The 23,085-nt window shown below is 49.1% G+C and overlaps 1 pseudogene; it reads right to left on the bottom strand.

The window, feature by feature from the left end:
• Positions 1–2,182: 2,182 nt before the first annotated feature.
• Positions 2,183–23,027, bottom strand: LOC134945888 (tripartite motif-containing protein 75-like; annotated as a pseudogene).
• Positions 23,028–23,085: the final 58 nt, after the last annotated feature.

Raw genomic sequence — 23,085 nt, 5'->3', positions numbered from 1 at the left:
GGATATATATCTGATACATCTTTATTCATGTCTGTATATAAGGTGACGGCTCCTATTCCTGTTATTAGTAGTGACAGTAATACACTGCACAGAGCAGACAGGAGACAGGATATATATCTGATACATCTTTATTCATGTCTGTATATAAGGTGACGGCTCCTATTCCTGTTATTAATAGTGACAGGTAATACACTGCACAGAGCAGACAGGAGACAGGATATATATCTGATACATCTTTATTCATGTCTGTATATAAGGTGACGGCTCCTATTCCTGTTATTAGTAGTGACAGGTAATACACTGCACAGAGCAGACAGGAGGCAGGATATAAATCTGATACATCTTTATTCATGTCTGTATATAAGGTGACGGCTCCTAGTCCTGTTATTAGTAGTGACAGGTAATACACTGCACAGAGCAGGCAGGAGACAGGATATATATCTGATACATCTTTATTCATGTCTGTATATAAGGTGACGGCTCCTATTCCTGTTATTAGTAGTGACAGGTAATACATCTGCACAGAGCAGACAAGAGGCAGGATATATATCTGATACATCTTTATTCATGTCTGTATATAAGGTGACGGCTCTTATTCCTGTTATTAGTAGTGACTGTGTATTATCTGCCTGCCTCATCAAATGCATTTTCTGTGCTCACCGGCAGGTGCACTGAGGGTCCTGTTTCCTAACTGTCACCCGCAGAAACCCAAAAAAGGTCCAAACTATAGTAATAAAACCCAACACACTGCATACACCCACCCAGGATACTGCTGTACATACACATGTAACACGCTACATGTCATGAGGGAAAATGTATTTTTACAATTCAGAATATAATGTATATCATCCATATGTTATAAAATACTAAATGTACAGATCTCTGGCATTATTCTCCAAGAACTGCTCCAAGAACTGACACTTTAGGTTGAGTGGAGGTCACCAATTTATAATGTGTAAGCTAGTGATGAGCGGATTCGGTTCCTCGGAAACCGAACCCCCCCGAACTTCACCCTTTTTACATGGATCCGAGCCATACTCGGATTCTCCCGTATGGCTCGGGTAACCCGAGCGCGCCCGAACGTCATCATCCCGCTGTCGGATTCTCACGAGATTCGGATTCTATATTCCTGTTATAAGCAGCCGCGCGTCACCGCCATTTTCACTCGTGCATTGGAAATGTTAGGGAGAGGACGTGGCTGGCGTCCTCTCCATTATTGTTGAACTTGATTGTGCTGTGCACTATTACTTAATTGTGGGGAGGGCTGGGGAGCAGCTGTATAATATAGGAGGAGTACAGTGCAGAGTTTTGCTGATCAGTGACCACCAGTTATTCGTTCTCTGCCTGAAAAAAAAACGCTTCATATCTGTGCTCAGTGTGCTGCATATCTGTGCTCACACTGCTGAATTGTGGGGACTGGGGAGCAGCTGTATTATATAGCAGGAGAACAGTGCAGAGTTTTGCTGACAGTGACCACCAGTATACGTTGTCTGCCTGAAAAACACTCCATATCTGTGCTCAGTGTGCTGCTTTATTGTGGGGACTGGGGACCACCAGTATAATATTATATAGGAGGAGTACAGTGAAGAGTTTTGCTGACCAGTGACCACCAGTATATAATATATAGCATTACGGTACAGTAGGCCACTGCTGTGCCTACCTCTGTGTCGTCATTAAGTGTACTATCCATCTACATTCTATACCTGTGGTGCATTTTAGTTTTGCAGTTTGCTGACACAGTGAAACATGTGCTGTTTGGGGACTTTTTTTGAAGTGCCATCCTGCCTGACACTGCAGTGCCACTCCCTAGATGGGCCAGGTGTTTGTGTCGGCCACTTGTGTCGCTTAGCTTAGCCATCCAGCGACCTCGGTGCAAATTTTAGGACTACAAATAATATTGTGAGGTGTGAGGTGTTCAGAATAGACTGGAAATGAGTGGAAATTATGGTTATTGAGGTTAATAAAACTATAGAATCAAAATGACCCCCAAATTTTATGATTTAAGCTGTTTTTTAGGGTTTTTTGAAAAAAACACCCGAATCCAAAACACACCCGAATCCGGCAAAAAAATTTCGGTGAGGTTTTGCCAAAACGCGTCCGAATCCGAAACACGGCCGCTGATCCGAATCCAAAACCAAAACACAAAACCCGAAAAATGTCCGGTGCACTTGTCTAGTGTAAGCCAGAGGTTCTAAAACGTGGTCCTCAAGGCACCCAATAGTCCAGGTTTTAGATATATCCATGGTTTAGCACAAATGGTAAAATCAAATTAACTGAGGAACTAATTAAGACACCTGTGGCCAACAATGGATATACTTAAAATCTGGACCATTGGGGTGCCTTGAGGACCGAGTTTGAGGACCTCTGGTGTAAGCTAAATAGTTCTGCTCATTAGGGGGTGCAGCATCCCTAATATCCAGCAGGTGTCACTGTAACCTTCAATGTTAAATTAAGCTCTGTTCTCTGCTACTGAGGCCTATTCCGAATATAGAAGATGATGATGGTTTTATGCCCCTCTCCTGAGACCTTAATGAATGAGGCGTCCTACAGAGGGCAGCATCACCACCAGCGCTGTCTGCCTGGCACAGACCCTCCCTAGCAGGGAACAGACCAGCACCTGATTACTGACCTGTGGAGTCTGCTGATCAGGGGAACTCTGCATGCCAGTTATGGGGAACTTTGTATGTTATTATAACTTAGTCAGTATAAAAGTTCTGGATGGAAGGTACGGTTTAATAAACATATATTAATTATATAACAAATGGATCTCACCTCTACAATAGTATTTGGTTTGTTCTTTATTATTTGGAAAAAATATCCACAGAAAAAAATTAGTAATATTCACTTATTCATTTCCCACAGTAAATTAGTATATTTTTTGATTCTTTGCAAATAATTTCCTTGTTACACTATTTACTTTATGACTTTGATGCAGGAATTCCTGTAGACATAGAAGGCAGCATACAGGGGTTCAGTGAAGGTGGCGGAGAAGGTGTGTAAGTGTCTGATGCGGTCACACAGCTGATAGAAGGACAGACGCCCGGCCTCATAGTCCAGGTATATCCTTACTGTCTGCACTGGAGAAACTGGAGTTATGTCTTTATGTACATTTTTATATCCTACTCCAAGTTTGTCAATAAAGCTCAGGTTCCATGACTTGTTATTATAACCAATATATGATTCATTACCATTTTTCTTTCTCTCTATACTGTGACCGGCCACCCCTATCAGCCATTTCTCTGCTGCACTTACATCCACTTCCCAGTAATGTCTCCCAGATGAGAAGCTACAGGAGCTTAACACCTGACGGCATACAAACCTCTCTGGTCCATCTGGTCTCTGCTGATTAACATCAGTACTAGAAACAGATCTGGAATTTCCTGATATAATAATGTAATTACTGGCTGTCTTTATATCCAGTAATATGTCCACTTTCTCAAGCAGTAAGAACTGTATCTTTATCTGTAGATCCATCAGATTATCAGTAAAGTGGGAAAGTCCCTTCTGTAACATCTGTGAGATTAGTCCCTCATCCAGACATCCAGCAACTCTTACATCACTGGTGACATCACAGCTCTTGTGACTGATGACATCACTCTCTGGTTCTTGCTTCAGGACAGTTAATGGATCAGTGATGTCACACATCTCCTCAATGCTACTGATCTTCCTGGACAGCTCATCCTTCTGTTTCTCCAGCTGTGTGATCAGATCAGAGACTGAGAGTGACATCTGCTCTTCCTGTCTGGAGATCTCACCCAGGACCTCCCTCTCCAGGGTGTCTAACTTCTCCCTCATGTCTCTAAACAGATCAGTGACTCTCTCAGTGACACCGGCGGCTTTCTCCTTCTCCTCTCTCCTGTGATCCTGCAGACGCTGCACTCTCCTCTCAGTCTCCTCTCTCTCAGACTTCAGGGTCTCAGTGATAGATCTAAGCGTCTCTTTTTTCCTCTCACAAACCACATTCAATAGCTCACCATGGTGACCCCGGTGGTCTCCGGCCTCCCAGCAAGATGTACAGATAGCAGCTGAGTCCTCACAGCAGTAATATGTAACCCTCCCTTACTTCCAAGGAATATAAGTTACCTAATAACTAATTGTGCCTCCACCCAGACCAATTGTTTAATAAGGCTTGCCTGGGTAAGCCTCCCTCAATCCCTGTGTTTAAGTACACTCCCCTATTCAACCCCACACCACTAATATTTTACCTGTTCTCTCTTCCAGGATTCATGGATCGGACTCCAACTCACAAACACAGATGGTAAGTATAATATTAAGTTTAATATCTTATAACGACATATTGCTATTATGCATTAATAACTTTTGCTGGTTAATAAAGGAATATCATATTAATACTACATCTCCCCCAACTACCTATACATGAATTGCTCGCATGCAATACAAAAAATTACCTTCTTAAAGCAACACCCTGAGGTGTTAGAGTGACCCGGGTACTCTTACTGCAATGGTTAGTGCACTATAGGGCCCATAATATTTTAGGAAAAAACAACTATATTCATACATGACATATTACACTATTCATCAAACATCACATCCCTTCTTTTCCTTAACCAATGGAATATTATGTAATAGATAGTCCTGTCTATATTTTGCAACAATCGCCCCTTGGTATGCTGCTACATAAGTGTCTCTCTCTCTGAATTCACAAAGTATCTTTTAGCTTAACTGTAACAAATCCTATGAATGGATTTTTCTCCTGCTCTGTTATCTCCCTGCTTTGAAGTAACTGAAGCTGTTTTATTATATAAAGAATTCCTTGGAAATGCTGTAGATCCAACTTAGTACTGTAATATTTCCTCAAAAGAAAGCTGTAGTTTATTGTATTCCACAATATGTAAGTCTCCTCTAATCCTGCCGGATTTAATCCTGGGCTGTCCTTTAGACGAATATCTTGTTTAATGAATATTACATGTATGGCACTAGATGCGTTCACTGTTCCTGTGTTATTTCAAGTTCCTCAATTTAGTGGTGGAACAATATAGTATACTTTAACTGTCTGCTTCTTCTCTTCTCTCTCTTATTTATTCGAAGTGCAGTCTAATTATGGATCAATAAAGTATTTAGGCAGATGCCACAAGATATTGACTTGGCTCTTTACTTTTAGTAGTCTCTATTCTTATTAGCTACTTCCAATTTATGACAGTGTTGTGATGGTTGTAATATCTTTAATTCAACTGCACTGTTCTATTCAAATATATCCGCACATCATCTATGTAGCAGTTATGAATAAATATTCAGTGTGGCCCAAATTAAATCATTATATCTCTTCGCTGCATGTAGTATATGAATATTGAGGGGAAAAAATATATGAAAGTACTTGTGTGGCTCCTGTCACAGTTAACTTTATCCCCATTTATTGTATATCCTGACGGTATCTTTCCTGCACTATGTAAGTCTTCTCTATCCTCAAACTATTCCATGAAGCATAGCCATTTGATGGTTATTGCAGCTATTGCTCAGGGTATAAACAGTCTCAACTGTGAAGCTAAGTGTATTCCAACAGCTGTAATGTTAAATGCAGTGTAGAAGACAGGTTTCACTTACAGTCTCTCATGACTTGTCTGCATCTCCGTAGACTGCTTCCCCGACTCCTTGTACTGCCAGCCCATCAGGTCCCTCCTCTATCGTTTACTGGAGCTCCAGCATCTGAACTCCGCCTCTGCTGGGAAGAAGTGGCTATCGCTGGCGTCAGTGTTGCTAGGACACCGACCACTTCTTCCGCTGTCACTGGCCGCCGGAGCCTCCCGTCACACTGCCCTCCGCCGCCGCTTGACCGGGGCAATGCGGGGATCTGCACTTCAGCGGCGCCTCAGCACCACTGCACCGCCACTACCTCTTCGCCCGGCACCCGGAGATCACAGCCAGGTACCCGTCTTTTCCGGCCGCTGCTGCGCTCCGCTCTCCGCCGCCTGGACTGCCTTGTTCCGGCCACAACGCCTGAGCTCCGGCGGCCGCCGTGTCTACAGCCCTCCAACAGCGCCCCGAGCTCAGACGTGCGCACTCACAAGGGGATCAGCATACCACCCGTGCCGCTGACAGAGAGCGCTTTTTATATTCTCCCCTGTCAGCGGCACGCGGCCCCTTCAGCCTCTCGTGACCCCCCCTTTTTCCCGCTCTGCCCGCGTGAGTCCTGACTCTATGAGCGCGGGGACACTCTGGAAGCTTCCCCAGCTTCTTCCACAGTGCCCTGTGTAGCGTATATTTAACCCCTTCAGAGCCACTATAAAGCGTTTATCCGTCTCTACTATGTGCAGCAGTTCCTACCTCTCTATAGTAACACTATTTTATACATTTCTTCACATAAATTAATTTATATACACATATAGGTATATTACACCACATATATATCATTATAATATATATACACCTATACATTGTTCACACTATATATACATATGGTTACAAATACTTCACTAACTCCTTGTGTACGGAGCATTTTCTGTGCTCAAAGGAAACAGTGGGTTCAGTTAAAACATGTTCAGCAGATTTACTGTGTTTGCTCAAGTGTTTATCACAAAATGAAGCGTCACAATGCAGACATGTTTTAGTAGCCGGCACAGGAGAGTCACAGTAAGTACAGAAGATCTGGGTCTCCTCCAGCTCTGGGTGACTACATAGGAATCTCTCCACAATATTACTGAGCTTCCTGTTCTTTTCCAGTGCTGGGCGCTCCTGATACTCTGCCCTGCATTCCGGACAGGAATAGACTCCAGCTCCCTCCTGTGTATCCAGCACACTCACAATACAGTCCCGGCAGAAGATGTGGCCACATCTCAGGGATACAGGGTCTGTGTAAGTGCTCAGGCAGATGGAGCAGCTCAGCTCAGCTCCCAGGTCTGCAGACGCCATTCTAGGGAACAGGAAGAAAACTTTCTCATGCTACGGATCAGTGCAGAGGGAGGGGCTGAGCAGTAACGTCCACAGACAGATATGTGATGAAAGTGAAAGCACGTCTGGGAATGGCTGAGTGGGGGAAGAATAGAGCTGGGACACACTGTTTATGAGTCTAACCCAGTGTAGCAAATGCAGATAACCCCATTCACATCCTAGTTTGTGTTTCTCCATATGTATGAAAGGGTTACTGTTCCAAAGATAGTATTTGCTGGGGTTCTACAGAAGAAAACGTCCCCGTGCTAGTACTGCCGCGTTCCTCTCAGCTGAGAGACATACAAAATTTTTATCTAAATAAAGCGCTTTGTAATAAAAAATATAGATTGATACATTTTCTAACATTTAAAATATGTTAATTAATATACTGTATTTTATTTTTAAAAACATAAAACTAGAGACTCAAGCCCTGGCTACCAATTCTACTGCGCACGATGGGTGTCATTCAGGTGCGGATGCAAAGTGGGTATCGATCAATGTTTTAGCACTGCACGTGAGTCTGAGTAGCAGTGCCCATGCGCAGCCAGTGATTCGCGAGTGCGGTTGCAGTGAAATGTTAGTCGCAAAGTGATTGACAGGAAGTCAGTGTTTGGGAGTGGTAACAGGGTGGTCTGGCGAATGCAGGCGTGTCACAGCCGTTATGACAGCATTTTCTGGGTGTATATACATTAGCAGCTGCGATCACACTTGCTACTGGAGAGGCCGGTGCATCCTGGGAGAGCAGCTCAGCCTGTGCGTCTACAGAGGTACTGAGACTCTGCGGGGCGACCCGATGTGCGACGTTAGCGATGTTTCTGCAATCACGCGGCACCATACGCAAAAGATGCAATCGCAGTGGGCGTTTTGGCACGGCTTCTACCCACATCAGTTTGTAATGGCAATTGCATATGGCTAATCATTACAACAGGAGTAGGAAGAACAATTGCATCTGAATGACCCTCAATATCAAACCCTCCAACATTTCATAGCATGGCAGTCGCTCCATCGCTTCTGGCATCGGCAAGTGTGTATGCACTGGCCAATGCCGACAACCCCATCGGGTCCTGTCACCGCTGATATCGCTGGGTACATGGGGGTATATTTACTAAAGTCCCGATTTTGGCCGAGTTTTTTATTTTTTTAAGTGTCAACATGGGAATTTACTAAACACGAATCTCTGCAGTTTTGGGGCTATTCGTATTGAGATACACTGCTGAACACACAAATACGAATCAATAGACCGTCGGTCAAACATGGCTGTTATTTGATACAACACAGTAATTTACTAAGAATTTGTATTCTCATTCACTGCCGACAATAGCCAAACACTGCCGGGAATGCATAGAATTCGTAAAAATAAACAGCTTAAAAATAGACCTGCTTTTTCCTGGTGTGTTTGGATAGTCATGCATGGATCAGTGAGATCAGTGCATGCTTCTCTGTGGGAAAGGGTCTGTTTAGCTTAAAAATGTCCCCCCTCCTATGTATAACCAGCCTCGGGCTCCTTGAGCCGGGCCTGGTTGTAAAAATACAGGGGGGGGAAATGCGTAGCATTCCCCCATATTTATACAACCAGCACCAGGATCTGCATCCGGTCCTGGTTAAAAAAATATGGGGGACAAAAGATGTAAGGGTTCCCCGTATTTTTTAAACCAGCACCGGGCTCCACTAGCCAGAGAGATAATGCCACAGCCGGGGGACACTTTTATATAGGTCCCTGCGGCCATGACATTACCCCCCCAAACTAGTCACCCCTGGCCGGGGTTCCCTGGAGGAGTGGGGACCCCTTAAATCAAGGGTTTCCCCCCTCCAGGCACCCAAGGGCCAGGGGTGATGCCCGAGGCTGTCACCCCCATCCCTGGGCAGTGGATGTGGGGCTGATAGCCTTTGTGTAAAAAAAAGAATATTGTTTTTTGTGGTAGAACTACAAGTCCCAGCAAGCCTCCCCCGCAAACTAGTACTTGGAGAACCACAAGTACCAGCATGCAGGGAAATATCGGGCACGCTGGTACCTGTAGTTCTAAAACAACAAAAAATACCCAAATAAAAACAAAACACACACACTGTGTAAGTAAAACTTTAATTTACATACATGCACACTTACACACTCACATACTTACCTAGTGTCCCACGGAGCCCCTCGGTCCCCTTGTCAAGTACAATCCACGGGGGAACCTGTCAAATAAAAATGATACTTACAACCAATCCAGTGTAGATCTGTCCTCTTCTTATCTGACGTAATCCAGGGACTTGAATAAAACAACAAACCGGAAACCCGATCCACGCCACTAAAGGGGTTCCATGTTTACACAATGGGGGTGATTCTCTTTGAATCACCCCCATTGGGTAGAATGGAGGAGCGCTCTACTCCATTCTAGCCAGTGCGCTCCTCCTGATTGACAGGCTAGGAGCGCACAGCCAATCAGGAGGAGCGCCATGATGTGGTGCTCCCTGATTGGCTGGCAGGACCTTTAGTGATAGAAGTCACGGGGGGTCCCGGCATTCGGGGATTACGTCGGATTACGTCGGATAAGAAGAGGACAGATCTACACTGTATTGGTTGTAAGTATATTTTTTATTTGACAGTTACCCCGTGGATTCTACTTGACAAGGGGACCGAGTGGCTCCGTGGGACACTAGGTAAGTATGTGAGTGTGAAAGTGTGCATGTATGTAAATTAAAGTTTTACTTACATGGTGTGTGTGTTTTGTTTTTATTTGGGTATTTTTTGTTGTTGTAGAACTAGAGGTACCAGCGGGCTCGATATTTCCCTGCATGCTCGTACTTGTAGTTCTCCAAGTACCAGCTTGCGAGGGAGGCTTGCTGGGACTTGTAGTTCTACCACAAAAAAACAATATTCTTTTTTCGCATACGTCCTAGAGGATGCTGGGGTCCACTTCAGTACCATGGGGTATAGATCGTTTCTGCAGGAGCCATGGGCATTTTAAGTCTTTTTCAGAGTGTGAACTGGCTCCTCCCTCTATGCCCCTCCTCCAGACCTCAGTTTAGGAAATGGGCCCAGGCAGACTGGTCGCACTCTAGTGGAGCTCTACTGAGTTTCACTAAAAAGACTTATGTTAGGTTTTTTATTTTCAGGGAGAACTGCTGGCAACAGTCTCCCTGCTTCAACGGACTTAGGGGAAGAAGTAGGAACCAACTTCCTGAATAGTTTCATGGCTCTGCTTCTTGCTGACAGGACACCATTAGCTCCTGAAGGGTACTGAACACTAGCTGCGGCTATGCGCTCACTCCCACAGCACGCCGTCACCCCCCTAATAGAGCCAGAAGTCAGAAGACAGGTGAGTGTATTACCGAAGAGGATCTCCTGTCATCGTGATGGCTCAAGGTACCGCGCAGCGGGCAGGAACGCTGCGCGAGCATGCTACCCATAACACAGTAGTAGCAAAAGGTGGGTGGACTGCGCACAGAGGTCCTACTTGTTATAATAAAATGGTACCAAGAATATATATATTTACACTGCGCTCAACCCCGATTTCTGGTTATGCATGCATATATAAATGTATACCATATAATGCAATAATATAAATTTCAAAATAATGTTTATAAACATCCTAGTGACATTTGGTGGACCCAGGGGCGGAAGTCCCGGAGGCAGCGGAGTCGGCTGCCGCCGGGCTCCTATCCTGAAGAGGGCGCCTCGCAGTGGCGCCACTGACATTACACAGATTGACATGCGGACGAGCGTCCGCATGTCAATCTGCGGTCTCCCTCCCTGCTGTGTTGGAGGGACACGGAGCGCATAGAGCGTCTCTCCTGTGTCCCTCCTGGCTCTCCCCCGGCCGGTCTAAGGAAGTGCCGTTCGTGAGCTCTGATTGGCTCACGAACCGGCACTTCCTGTATTAGACCGGCCGGGGGAGAGAGCCAGGGAGGGACACAGGAGAGACGCGTGATGCGCTACGTGTCCCTCCAACACAAGGGGGGGAGCAGGCACTGGGGGCATATACTGGGGGCATATACCTGGCACTGGGGGGCATATACATGGCACTGGGGGGCATATACCTGGCACTGGGGGGCATATACCTGGCACTGGGGGGGAAGACCTGGCACTGGGGGGCATATACCTGGCACTGGGGGGCATATACCTGGCACTGGGGGGGGGGAGACCTGGCACTGGGGGGCATATACATGGCACTGTGGGGGAAGACCTGGCACTGGGGGGCATATACCTGGCACTGGGGGGGAAGACCTGGCACTGGGGGGCAAATACCTGGCACTGGGGGCATATACCTGGCACTGGGGGGCATATACCTGGCACTGGGGGCGAAGACCTGGCACTGGGGGGCATATACCTGGCACTGGGGGGCATATTCCTGGCACTGGGGGGCATATACCTGGCACTGGGGGGCATATACCTGGCACTGTGGGGGAAGACCTGGCACTGGGGGGCATATACCTGGCACTGGGGGCATATAACTGGCACTGGGGGGCATATACCTGGCACTGTGGGGGAAGACCTGGCACTGGGGGGCATATACCTGGCACTGGGGGGCATATACCTGGCACTGTGGGGGAAGACCTGGCACTGGGGGGCATATACCTGGCACTGGGGGGAATATACCTGGCACTGTGGGGGAAGACCTGGCACTGGGGGCATATACCTGGCACTGTGGGGGGAAGATCTGGCACTGGGGGCATATACCTGGCCCTGTGGGGGAATATCTGGCACTGGGGGCATACACCTGGCACTGTGGGGGAATATCTGGCACTGGGGGCATATACCTGGCCCTGTGGGGGAATATCTGGCACTGGGGGCATATGCCTGGCACTGTGGAGGAATATCTGGCACTGGGGGCATATAGCTGGCACTGTGGGGGAGTAGGCACTGAGGGGGCATATGTGGCACTGTGGTGGAATATTTGGCACTGTGGGGGAGTAGGCACTGGGGGGGCATATGTGGCACTGTGGTGGAATATTTGGCACTGGGGGAGCAGGCACTGAGGGGGCATATGTGGCACTGGGGGGGGTATATTTGGCACTGGGGGCATGTACCTGGCACTGGAGGCATATACCTGACACTGTGGGGGAATATCTGGCACTGGGGGCATATGTGGCCCTGGGAGCACGGCCCTAGCAACAAGCACTACCCCCTAGCAACGAGCATGACACCCAGTGCATGAACCCCCTGGCAACGAGCATGACACCCTGAGCATGAAAACCCCTGGCACCGTGCATGGAACCGCTGGCAACGAGCATGACACCCAGTGCATGAAACCCCTGGCAACGAGCATGACACCCTGAGCATGAAAACCCCTGGCACCGTGCATGGAACCAAGAGCATGAAACCGCTGGCAACGAACATGACACCCAGTGCATGAAACCCCTGGCAACGAGCATGACAACCTGAGCATGAAAACCCCTGGCACTGTGCATGGAACCAAGAGCATGAAACCCCTGGCAACGAGCAGGTAATTTAAAAGTAATTAGAAGCCTTACTGTAGAACTTAATGTATAATGGGCATTACGGTGTGTGGCATAATGTATCACGGACATTGCGGTGTGTGTCATAATGTGTCGGGCATTACGGTGTATGGTATACTATATCGCGGGCATTGTGGTATAATGTCTCAGGCTCATTGTGGTGTGTGTTATACTGTGTCAAAGACATTGTATGTGCTATAATGTATCAAGGGCATTGCAGTGTGTAGCATAATGTATAACGGGCATTGTGATTCCTGTCATAATGTGTCACAGGCATTACGGTGTGTGGTATAATGTATCAGGGGCATTGCAGTGTGTAGCATAATGTATAACGGGCATTGCAATTCCTGTCATAATGTGTCGGGGGCATTACGGTGTGTGGCATAATGTGTCGGGGGCATTATGGTGTGTGCATATTGTGTCATGTGCATTATTGTGTGTGGCATAATGTCTAAGGGCCACTGCAGTATGTGGCATAATGTATACTGGGCATTACTATAAGGAGGAAAAATTACAAATAATGTAAGGGGCATGAATCAGGATTATTTTTCTTTCCCGCCTGGGCGTGCAGGTTGGAAAACTGGGGTATAACGCAGTCTTTTCCTGCAATGTTACGCCCCTTTATGGTAAGCCACGCCCATCCCAACGAAGCCACACACTCTATACTGCCAATTATGGAGGGGGGGGGGGAATAATTTTTTGGCTTGGGGGAGAAAAATTTCTAGTTACGTCACTGAACTGACTCATTCCTGTAAGCCGCCACTACAGCGCAAACCCCAGGAGAGTACGCTGGTGCGCGCCTGCTGTGGGAGGTAGGAGAGGAGCTGCTGCTACCGTTGCCCCGCTGCTGTGGGGAAGGGGGGGACGGTATGGATGGACACACGTGCGAGGCGGTGTTCAAGAGCTGGTACCACACTTGCCTTGGATTCCACTTCTTATTGCGCTCTGCCTCCGGTAATTGGGGAGGAGAGAAGAGCCTTCTTTCACTACACAAGGTATCCATCTATGCTCCCTTTCTCCCTGTATAAGTGCACTGCCAGTATACTGTATGTATGTTTGTATATATAGATAGAGGTAGGGGTCTGGCACAGCCACATAATAGACTAATACATTGGGTGCCCTCACAGCAAAGTAGTTTAGCAAAATAGAGGTGGTGCGGCACGCCAATGATTTGCACACTGACACCAATTGAAGTAGTGCAACGTTTTAATGCCCGTTTAATGAATCTGCATTTTTGTCATATATACAATGACCCCCATTCTGCCTCATCCCGTCCTCCAGACCTCTGTTACTCCATCTGCCCCCCGCCCCCATTTGCCAAGTCCTTCTGCCCGCCCGCGACCATCCCTCCCCATCTTCCTCCCATAATTAATTGTCCTCCCGCAGGGAATACATATGTTTTACCGACAGACGGGATGCCGTCTGTCAGCATCCTGACAGCAGCATCCCGTCCGTCAGAATTCTGGCAGGGGGCGTGCGCAATGAAGGCCCTTGCTTGTTGCGCTCGCAACGCAGTGGTCTCGGTGGTTCCCATCCCACTCTATTGGTGTTGTGGACACCCACGAATGGGAATAAGACCTGTGAGACGGTATTCTGGTGTCGGTATCCTGACCGCTAGGAATCCCGACAGCCAGCAAAATGATTGCCTCCCCTCCCGCAGTATCGGTCACATAATAGACTCACTTTCAGCTCCAGGCCCATGTGGACCCTAAACTGGCACTGGTCTGCAGGGATGTATCATTAGCACAAGGTTAAAAATGCAGCCAAACCTCCAAAAATGCAGTTTTCAGAGGTTTGGCGGCTTACTACTTATCCACCAAGCCTAGACCCCAGGGCTTGGATGCGGTGGGCAACACCATCTTTAGATGGGCTTCTATCACATTTCCCATTGGACCCCTCCCAGCACCCCCCAGTGGGGCGCATCAGCCCACGCATGCACAGATAGGACTCCGGATCATACACCGGGAAGTTCTACTGTATCATGGCAAAGAATAGCTCTCACCGCAAGAGCTGTCCTTTGGAAATTTCTTCATGCATACGCCATTATGCTTGCAAAGAATGGCAGGATATATATATATATAAATATATATATAGCCTGCAGGATCAATATTGGTGTGGTGTGTGTATATATAAAAAAAATGTTTTTTGCCTCTATATAGGGGGGCACCTGTATTTATATTGCCTCCGGGCGTCTAGGACGAACTTACGCCACTGGGTGGACCCGTTCATTCCAAGTAAAGCATTCGTTACCTCTAAACCCAATAAATAAAGACACGGAGACTTGAATTTGGCAGAAAAATTGCTAGCTATTTATTTGACCCTAACCATAGCAAACCAGTAAATGAAAACTTTGTTAAGATGCCGATACAGCCGGCATATGGTGGCAGCAAAAAGAACGGCTCTACTAACCTAAATTAACCGTAAAATACTAAAAATTCGAAACCATCCTAATTTTACTACAACTATCAAAAACCGGTAATAGGTGACAACTCCACCCCCACAGTGACTACCCATCGCTCCTGGGTGCCCTGCCGCTGCCTTCCCGGATGGGTGGTCAAGCGGCCAATAAGTCGATGGAGGTGAGTGCACCTAAACCAAATCAAACTGTAAATCACTACAGCTTACCATACAACCACCAACTGCCGTTCTTTTCCGACAATAAATAGCCAACGATAAAACCAGCCAAACAATTTACTGCCAAGGCACTCCGTGCCAGAAACATTTACCAACAGGGCGGGAGGGCGGGAAGGCAATTTCACCAAGAGAGAGACAAAATGTCTATCCTTCCCTATATATACTAACCCTCCCTTTTTCCCAAAGGGCTGTACTTTCCTTCCAGCTAGGTCCACCCCTCACAAGATGTTTAACTCATTCCTTTCCTATGCTGTCAATTCTCTCTCCTAAACATCCTAGTGACATTTGGTGGACCCGTTCATTCCAAGTAAAGCATTCGTTACCTCTAAACCCAATAAATAAAGACACGGAGACTTGAATTTGGCAGAAAAATTGCTAGCTATTTATTTGACCCTAACCATAGCAAACCTGTAAATGAAAACTTTGTTAAGATGTCGATACAGCCGGCATATGGTGGCAGCAAAAAGAACGGCTCTACTAACCTAAATTAACCGTAAAATACTAAAAATTCGAAACCATCCTAATTTTACTACAACTATCAAAAAACGGTAATAGGTGACAACTCCACCCCCACAGTGACTACCCACTGCTCCTGGGTGCCCTGCCGCTGCCTTCCCGGACGGGTGGTCAAGCGGCCAATAAGTCGATGGAGGTGAGTGCACCTAAACCAAATCAAACTGTAAATCACTACAGCTTACCATACAACCACCAACTGCCGTTCTTTTCCGCCAACAGCGAAAGACTCCTTCCCAGAGTCTTCGCACTGCCACCATAACCTCACCCTAACTCCAGCAACCCTAGGAACAGATCCTCCAGGAAAAAACATCATCCCCTCATTGGATAGATGCACACCATCAGGCCGAAGAAGGTGACTTTGTCTCTGACTGAATCCTAGGGTGGCGAACCACTTGGCCTCCGTGGGACAACCCACTTCGCCACCGCCCCATTCACCTTCTGCCTGGCCTCCTCAATTTCGCAACCGTCCGTCACACCTTGCCAACTCAACCTTGGCACCATCAAGAAGAACACCAATATACAAGTGGTCCATTCCCCTTCTGCGTGGCCTCCTCAATTTTGCGACCGTCCGCCACACCTTGCCAACTCAACCTTGGCACCATCAAGGAGAACACCAATATACAATTGGTCCACTGCTGCGGCCAAACTTGCCAGATCCTGTATCATGACCCCCCGCATCTCCAAAGAAGTCCTCTTCCCCAGGTCGTTGCCACCTAAATGGACAACCAGCACACTAGGGCTCCATGCTTGCTGGCCTGACTCACTAGTCTACTTCTCCACTCCGTCCACATTATCCCTTGCCAACCAAGCCAACGAACTTCTCGAGCCCTAGGAAACATCTGTGCCCCCTGCGAGGCCAAAACTGGGCGGCCCAATACACATAAGAGTGGCCAACCACCAAAATAGGCAAGTCATCTTCCAACCAACCTGAAGAGGAGGAAAAAGGGGTAAAAGTGGTTACTAATCATCTATACCATTGTTTAATTTACTGCATTAACCTGAAGGATCTGCCAAAAAGAAAAATGTTGCTGTCGTATATTGCAGCAGTCTCGGCCTAGCCGATCTGCACGAGCAATCAGCCAATTTGAAGCCTAACATGAACACACAAATGGGAAAGATGAAAATAACAAAAACAATGGGGGGGGGGGGGGTAAAACATGTAATAACTCAGCTGGAGGTGAAAGCATAAAGACCTGCTGAGGGACTCTGATTAAAACAGATTAGCCGAATTGTGGATTAGAATTCAGTCCGTCAAGTCAGGCAAAAAATTGCAAAATAACTCCAGACCCCCGCTGCCGGCTCATGCCAGCAACGGCGAGTAGCTAATCCCTGAGTAGGATAAAAAGGGGGAGACAAACAAACGCACAACACCATAACGTACTGAACTGTAATAACATGATTAAACGACTGGAATTGACACACAAGTACGCGCGAGCTAACATCTCATGCAACGGGGCGCATATACCGTCTGTAACTTGACGACTTCCATCGCCCCACCGCCTGGACCTCAGCCATGTAAAATCCCGTCGCCGCAGCCGACGTCGCAGCCCCTATGTGGAAGGAATGCGTCCCTAACGCAGCGGGTGGAAGGTCCAAGCTCACAAGACATCGACCCAGCATCCAACAAAATTGATATTTCGTCACCGGCAGCCCGTCATAGTGCAGCAGCCATGACCCCCGATCGTCGGGCCGTACTCCCTCATATCACACTGCCTACCTTACTGGGCAAATGCTCTCATCAAGAGCCGGAACCAAGGCGACCCATCGACCTCTCCCCACTTGGTCCGCCTTAGAGCAACGCAATCTGCAAAGCAAGGACCTCTCACCCACCACCACGTCCCCGACAAGCATGCGCGAATCTGCTCGCTTAGAAGGCACTACCAATTCTGAAACCCTAAAGGCCCAGTGGTAAGCCATTGAGAACGCCAAACTGAACAACAGCGACTCAAACATGGACGATGCGACACCTCCCACCGCCCTGATGACAGCCGGCAACGAGGCCGCATCAATGGACCGCCTCCTGTCAGGCGGTGTCGGCGCGACTCGCGCCCATCCTTTCATCGCCTTCAGCAGAATCCCACTTTTCGTCACGTCAGGGACGCCCTTTATTTTGCTGAGAAACTAAATACCAGCCAAGTACCGGGCAACCACCGCTCTGGACCTACCCGAAACATACAGCTGCCAAATAAAAGAAAGCATCATCCAATGCCCACTCTTACCTTGGCCCTCATTCCGAGTTGTTCGCTCGTTATTTTTCATCGCATCGCAGTGAAAAACCGCTTAGTGCGCATGCGCAATGTTCGCACTGCGACTGCGCCAAGTAACTTTGCTATGAAGAAAGTAATTTTACTCACGGCTTTTCCATCGCTCCGGCGATCGTAATGTGATTGACAGGAAATGGGTGTTACTGGGCGGAAGCACGGCGTTTTAGGGGCGTGTGGCTGAAAACGCTACCGTTTCCGGAAAAAACGCAGGAGTGGCCGGAGAAACGGTGGGAGTGCCTGGGCGAACGCTGGGTGTGTTTATGACGTCAACCAGGACCGACAAGCACTGAACTGATCGCACAGGCAGAGTAAGTCTGAAGCTACTCTAAAACTGCTAAGTCGTTTGTGATCGCAATATTGCGCATACTTCGGTCGCAATTTTAAGATGCTAAGATACACTCCCAGTAGGCGTAGGCTTAGCGTGTGTAACTCTGCTACATTCGCCTTGCGAGCGAACAACTCGGAATGAGGGCCCTTGTGAATTCCGTCCTTGAACAAACTCCTCCCACTCACTCCAGGCTTGCCTGTAAGCCATAAGCGTAGTTGGCGCGACTGACCGCAACGCTAGACCCTCCAGTCCGGCCCGATCACCTGCCAAACATAACCGGGACAATGAAAACCATGCTCGTCGGCCTCGGGTGCCAACAAACAAAATCTTTCCCACTGCCCTCATGATAACGCGTCAGCAATTCCGTTCTCTAGCCCCGGCACGTGCTGCGCGCGGAACCACACGTTCCGATGAAGGCATGTCAACAGCAACTGCCCCAGCACCCGCAGAACGACCAGCGACTTCGCCCTATTTATCGCATGCACCACGCCCAGATTGTCACATCTAAACAAGATGCTGCGATGAGCCCCATACCTCCAGTGCTACCATAATGGGGAAAAGCTCCAGCAGCAAAAGGTTCTTAGTTAAACCTTTGCGATGCCATTCCGCCGGCCACGAGGCCGCGCACCAAGATTCCTCCAGATAGCAGCCGAATCCAGAGGCACCCGCTGCATCGGTGAACAGCTGCAACCGAGCGCTGTCCACCATTGGGGCCTGCCATATACACACCCTGTTGAAGTCCTCTAGGAACGAGGCCCATACGGCCAAATCCCTCTTGATCTCTGAGGACAAACGCACAAAATGGTGTGGTCTGACACACCCCGCAGTCGCCCTTTTTAACTTCCGGCAGAAAACCCTGCCCATCGGGATTACCCGACAAGCAAAGTTCAACATGCCCCGCAAGGACTGCGCCTGCCGCAGTGTGACCTTACGCGACCCCTCAAACCGGCAAATAGCGTCGCGGAGCTTCACCACCTTGTCCCGAGGCAGCCGACACGATCCTGCCACAGTGTCAATCCCAATCCCCAAACAGGACAAACAGGAAGACGGGCCCTCTGTTCTATCCTCGGCTACCGGAACGCCGAAGTGAAAAAACAGCGCTCGGATGCTGAAAAGCAAGTTGCTGCACCGTGGTGAATTTGCCGGACCCGCGCACAGGAAGTCATCGAGGTAATGTGCTACCCCATGACCCCCTGACGAAGACTCCACGCATCAATGTAGAAACGTGCTAAAACGCTCGAAAATTGAGCATGAAACGGAACATCCCATCGGCAAACATTTGTCGATGAAATACTCCGCTCCGATCCGGAAACCCATAAAACGGAACGAGTCCGGATGTAATGGCAGTAACCGAAAAATGGACTCAACATCGATCTTAGCCATGAGGGCCCCAGTCCCGTAACTGCGGACCATCTCCAACGCTTCGTCAAACGACTGATACACCACCGAGCAATGAGCTGGCGGTATTGCGTCGTTGACCGACGCCCCCGACGGGTAAGAAAGATGCTGAATGAGCCGGAAAGCGCCTGGAGTCTTCTTGGGAACCACCCCCACTGGAGAGATGACCAAGTCATCCACCGGGGGTGATAGGAACGGTCCCTCCATCCTGCCCAACCTGACCTCTTTATCCACTTTCTCCCTCAGTACTAACGGCAAGGCTCGGGCAGACTGGAGGTTCCGCTGGGCCCGCCTGGACACCTCGCTCGCAACAGGCAAACGAAACCCAAACTGAAAACCGGAAAACAAAAATTGTGCATCCTCCCTATTTGGATACCAGTCAAACCACCGGCCCATAGTTTCCAACTTAATTGGTGTTGGCGCTCTGCGGATCGCTCCCGCCCGCGGCTGGCCTGGGGTAAGTTGGCTTACTCCGGGCACCCTGCCGACTGCCTTTGAAGCAGGTAGAGGCTGGGTGGGATCCACCACACTGCAGGAATGAGTGTCGAAAACGACACTGTTTGCCGAAGGAACACGCCGCGTTGTTAAACGCGAAACATTGTCTTTTTGTGGCGGCTCGCCCCCCTGCGCGGACGGCCGATCAACCCGGCTTGGCCAACCCGCCATCCGCGCCGGACCCCTGGGCGGATGACCCTGCGCGGTGCCCATCCGCCCCTGGCTTCCAGGGCTCCTCAGCCTGTTCCAAAGCCCGCGTGACCTTGAGCCAGACCTCAACGTCCTTGAACCCAAAATCCATGACCTGCAAACCGTCCTGCTTTTCCCTGAATTCCTGGTCGTACTTACGCCATTACGAGCCCGAAGACGTGCACTGCATGTCATGCATGAGAGGCAGGTACCGAATTATGTTAATGTGCTCGTTCGGCCTGTCGTCCAGGTAACACGCCGCGAAGACCCAAAACCCGGCCAGCCAATTATCGAAGGTACAGAATGCCTCAGCCCCGATGCCCTTCTTTGCGACCGCTGCCTTATACTCCTTCTTCGCGTCCTTCGTCAAGACGAACACATCCACGAAGTCCCCCCTGTGAATCTTCCTGCGGCAACTATCTCGCAGCCCTCGCATTACAGCAGTATAGTCGCAGCGCACGACACCGGGCAAATCGCTGCACTTCTTGGCCCTACGAGTTTCCTCGCTAAGCCGCTTGCGTCTCTTACGCCTCTTCTGCTGGCCCGCTGCCCTCTTGGTGAATTTCGTCGCCCGCTTCCTCGCCCTAGTCGTGCTACTGACTTTGGGCGCCCGCGACGACAGAGACGATGAAGAGGAGGAAGAGGAAGAACTACGAGGACTAGAGCTCGTGGAGGAACCCGATACCGACTGCACCACCTCACCTGATGCCGCCGACTGCCCCGACATGGAATCCTCCGGCGTGGCCAAATCGACGTCTTCCTCCTCGAACTCTGCCATCTCCTCTTCCCCGAGCTCCCCTGATGCTGTCGACTGTTCAGACTGGGAGTCCTCCAGTGTGGAAACTTCAAAATACTCCCATCGCTCACTCAACCTCTCCGCGATCACCTGAAAAATAAGACAAAGCACGGGACCCGGAAACCACTCCCGGGGCAAAGACATCCCCACCTCGCGTCCGCGCTCCGTCCGTACTGGACGGTGTCCCAAATGCGCCGCCCCCAGGTCACGGAAAGCGCGCGCTATTCGCTGAGCCGCTGACCCCGGCTGCGTACCGGACGCCCTTGCTTCTGCGTGCGCGCCCGGGGATGCGGCCAATGGGCCCAATGCCGCCACCACCGTCGACAGAGCCGATGCCAACTCTCTGGAAGTCTCCTGACTTCCCCAAAAGTCGCGGCTGGAACCAGCGGGAGCCCCACGCAGATGCCGGCGCACCTCTCCTGGCACGTCGGCCGGCAGGGACCCAACGGCCAATGCCCCGCCTGGCCTGCTGGTGATCCGCTGGCCCCCTTGACCACAATTGGCGTGGCCCCCCGCCAATCATCTATCCTATCCTGTGCCTGCTGGCCCTCACTATCGCTGCTGTGCCTGCCACCGGACCCCCTGCGCGTGCCCTCCCCCCGCAGGCCGGAGCTCTCTCTGTCTGCAGGGAAGGCACCTCTGTGGGGCTCAATGCTGCCGCGCCCTATCCTGGGACGACCCCCGCCGCCGCTCCCCGCCGGCTGTAAGGGAGGCAGCAGGGGAGACGTTGAAACTGGCTAGTGATGGGTAGTTCATGAATGATTAGTTCAAAATCAACTAATCTTCAAAGTGAAATAGTTTATTCAGTTCACAGCTTTGGAAAAGATTAGTTGATCAGGAAGGAGGAGTCAGACACAGACAGAATAGAGCCAGCAGCTGCATTAGGCTTCTCACTGTCTCACTCACTTCACTGGATTTTCACTCCCTAAACTGATGCTGTAAAATGAAATGTAAAAGTCCAACAACAGCCCAGCAAAACAGATCTAATAAATAAAATAGTATCTGCACTGCCTAGCCCAAGTCTATGTGTGTCTGTGAGTGAGCATGTGTGTCATGCTGCTCACCTTCCTGTGATATAATCACTGTCCTATTAGTCCAGATGTCCAAACGCTTGCTGCTGCTTCTGATACTACTTACTTCTGTGCAAAAACTTTTGCTGGGTGTTGTGAAACTCCTCACTACATGCTGATGCAGCAGCACTGGGTGTTATTAAGCTCTCACTCAGCAATACTCATGCAAGGCAATTTCACCAACAGAGAGAAGTAAGAGAGAGTACAGAGAGAGTAAGAGAAGTAACAGAGAGAGTAAGTGTAATAAAACTTTGGGGAATATTCTGCACTTCAGCACTCACCCAGCACAAGGCAATTTCACCAACAAGAGAGAGACAAAATGCCTATCCTTCCCCATATATACTAACCCTCCCTTTTTCCCAAAGGGCTGTACTTTCCTTCCAGCTAGGTCCACCCCTCACAAGATGTTTAACTCATTCCTTTCCTATGCTGTCAATTCTCTCTCCTTTTAAATGCAATGGTTGCTGATGCCGACAAGGTCTAAATCTTTGTTATATCAAATTGTCCAAACTTAGCATAATAAGCGTACTATGCTGTAAATGGCTTTCTTAAGCCCTATATTGGTTGTACAGGGGCACAATTGCTCCTTGGGATAATTGAATTGAGTCCAGCATACGAAAAATTGGGGAAAAAGGAATGGAGTGGAATGTGAGAAGAAAATTCAGTTTGTTTAAAATGCAGACCGCGGCGTCCCGCTGGTCTGTATGTGAAGTAGTGCACTAGTTGGAATCTATGCCGTGTTTGATGTTTAGACAGGTAAGGAGGTTAAAATCAAAGAAAGGGGACACAGGACTGGTCTTACCTCCCCCCGCTCCTGCCACCGGCACTGTGACAGTGTTCGGTCACACGCCGGAGGCCAGTCAGCCTGGGTTCGGTGCTTGTCTTGGGGGGGGGGATGCACTTCCTCCACCTATGGAGACTCACCCCGAATCTCCTCCTCCGCTGCTAACTGCATCAGTGACAGGCTTTCTCCTTGATGTCTCTCTGCCATCCGTGGCCCGCAATCACTTCCTGGTCTTCAGTCACGTGACCGGGTGCTGCCGCTTCTTCCTGCCGCTGTTGTGGGTCGTA

This window comes from Pseudophryne corroboree, chromosome 7 (assembly GCF_028390025.1).
Source record: "Pseudophryne corroboree isolate aPseCor3 chromosome 7, aPseCor3.hap2, whole genome shotgun sequence".
NCBI classification, from domain to species: Eukaryota; Metazoa; Chordata; class Amphibia; order Anura; family Myobatrachidae; genus Pseudophryne; species Pseudophryne corroboree.
This window is presented reverse-complemented; position numbering and strand designations above follow the sequence as displayed.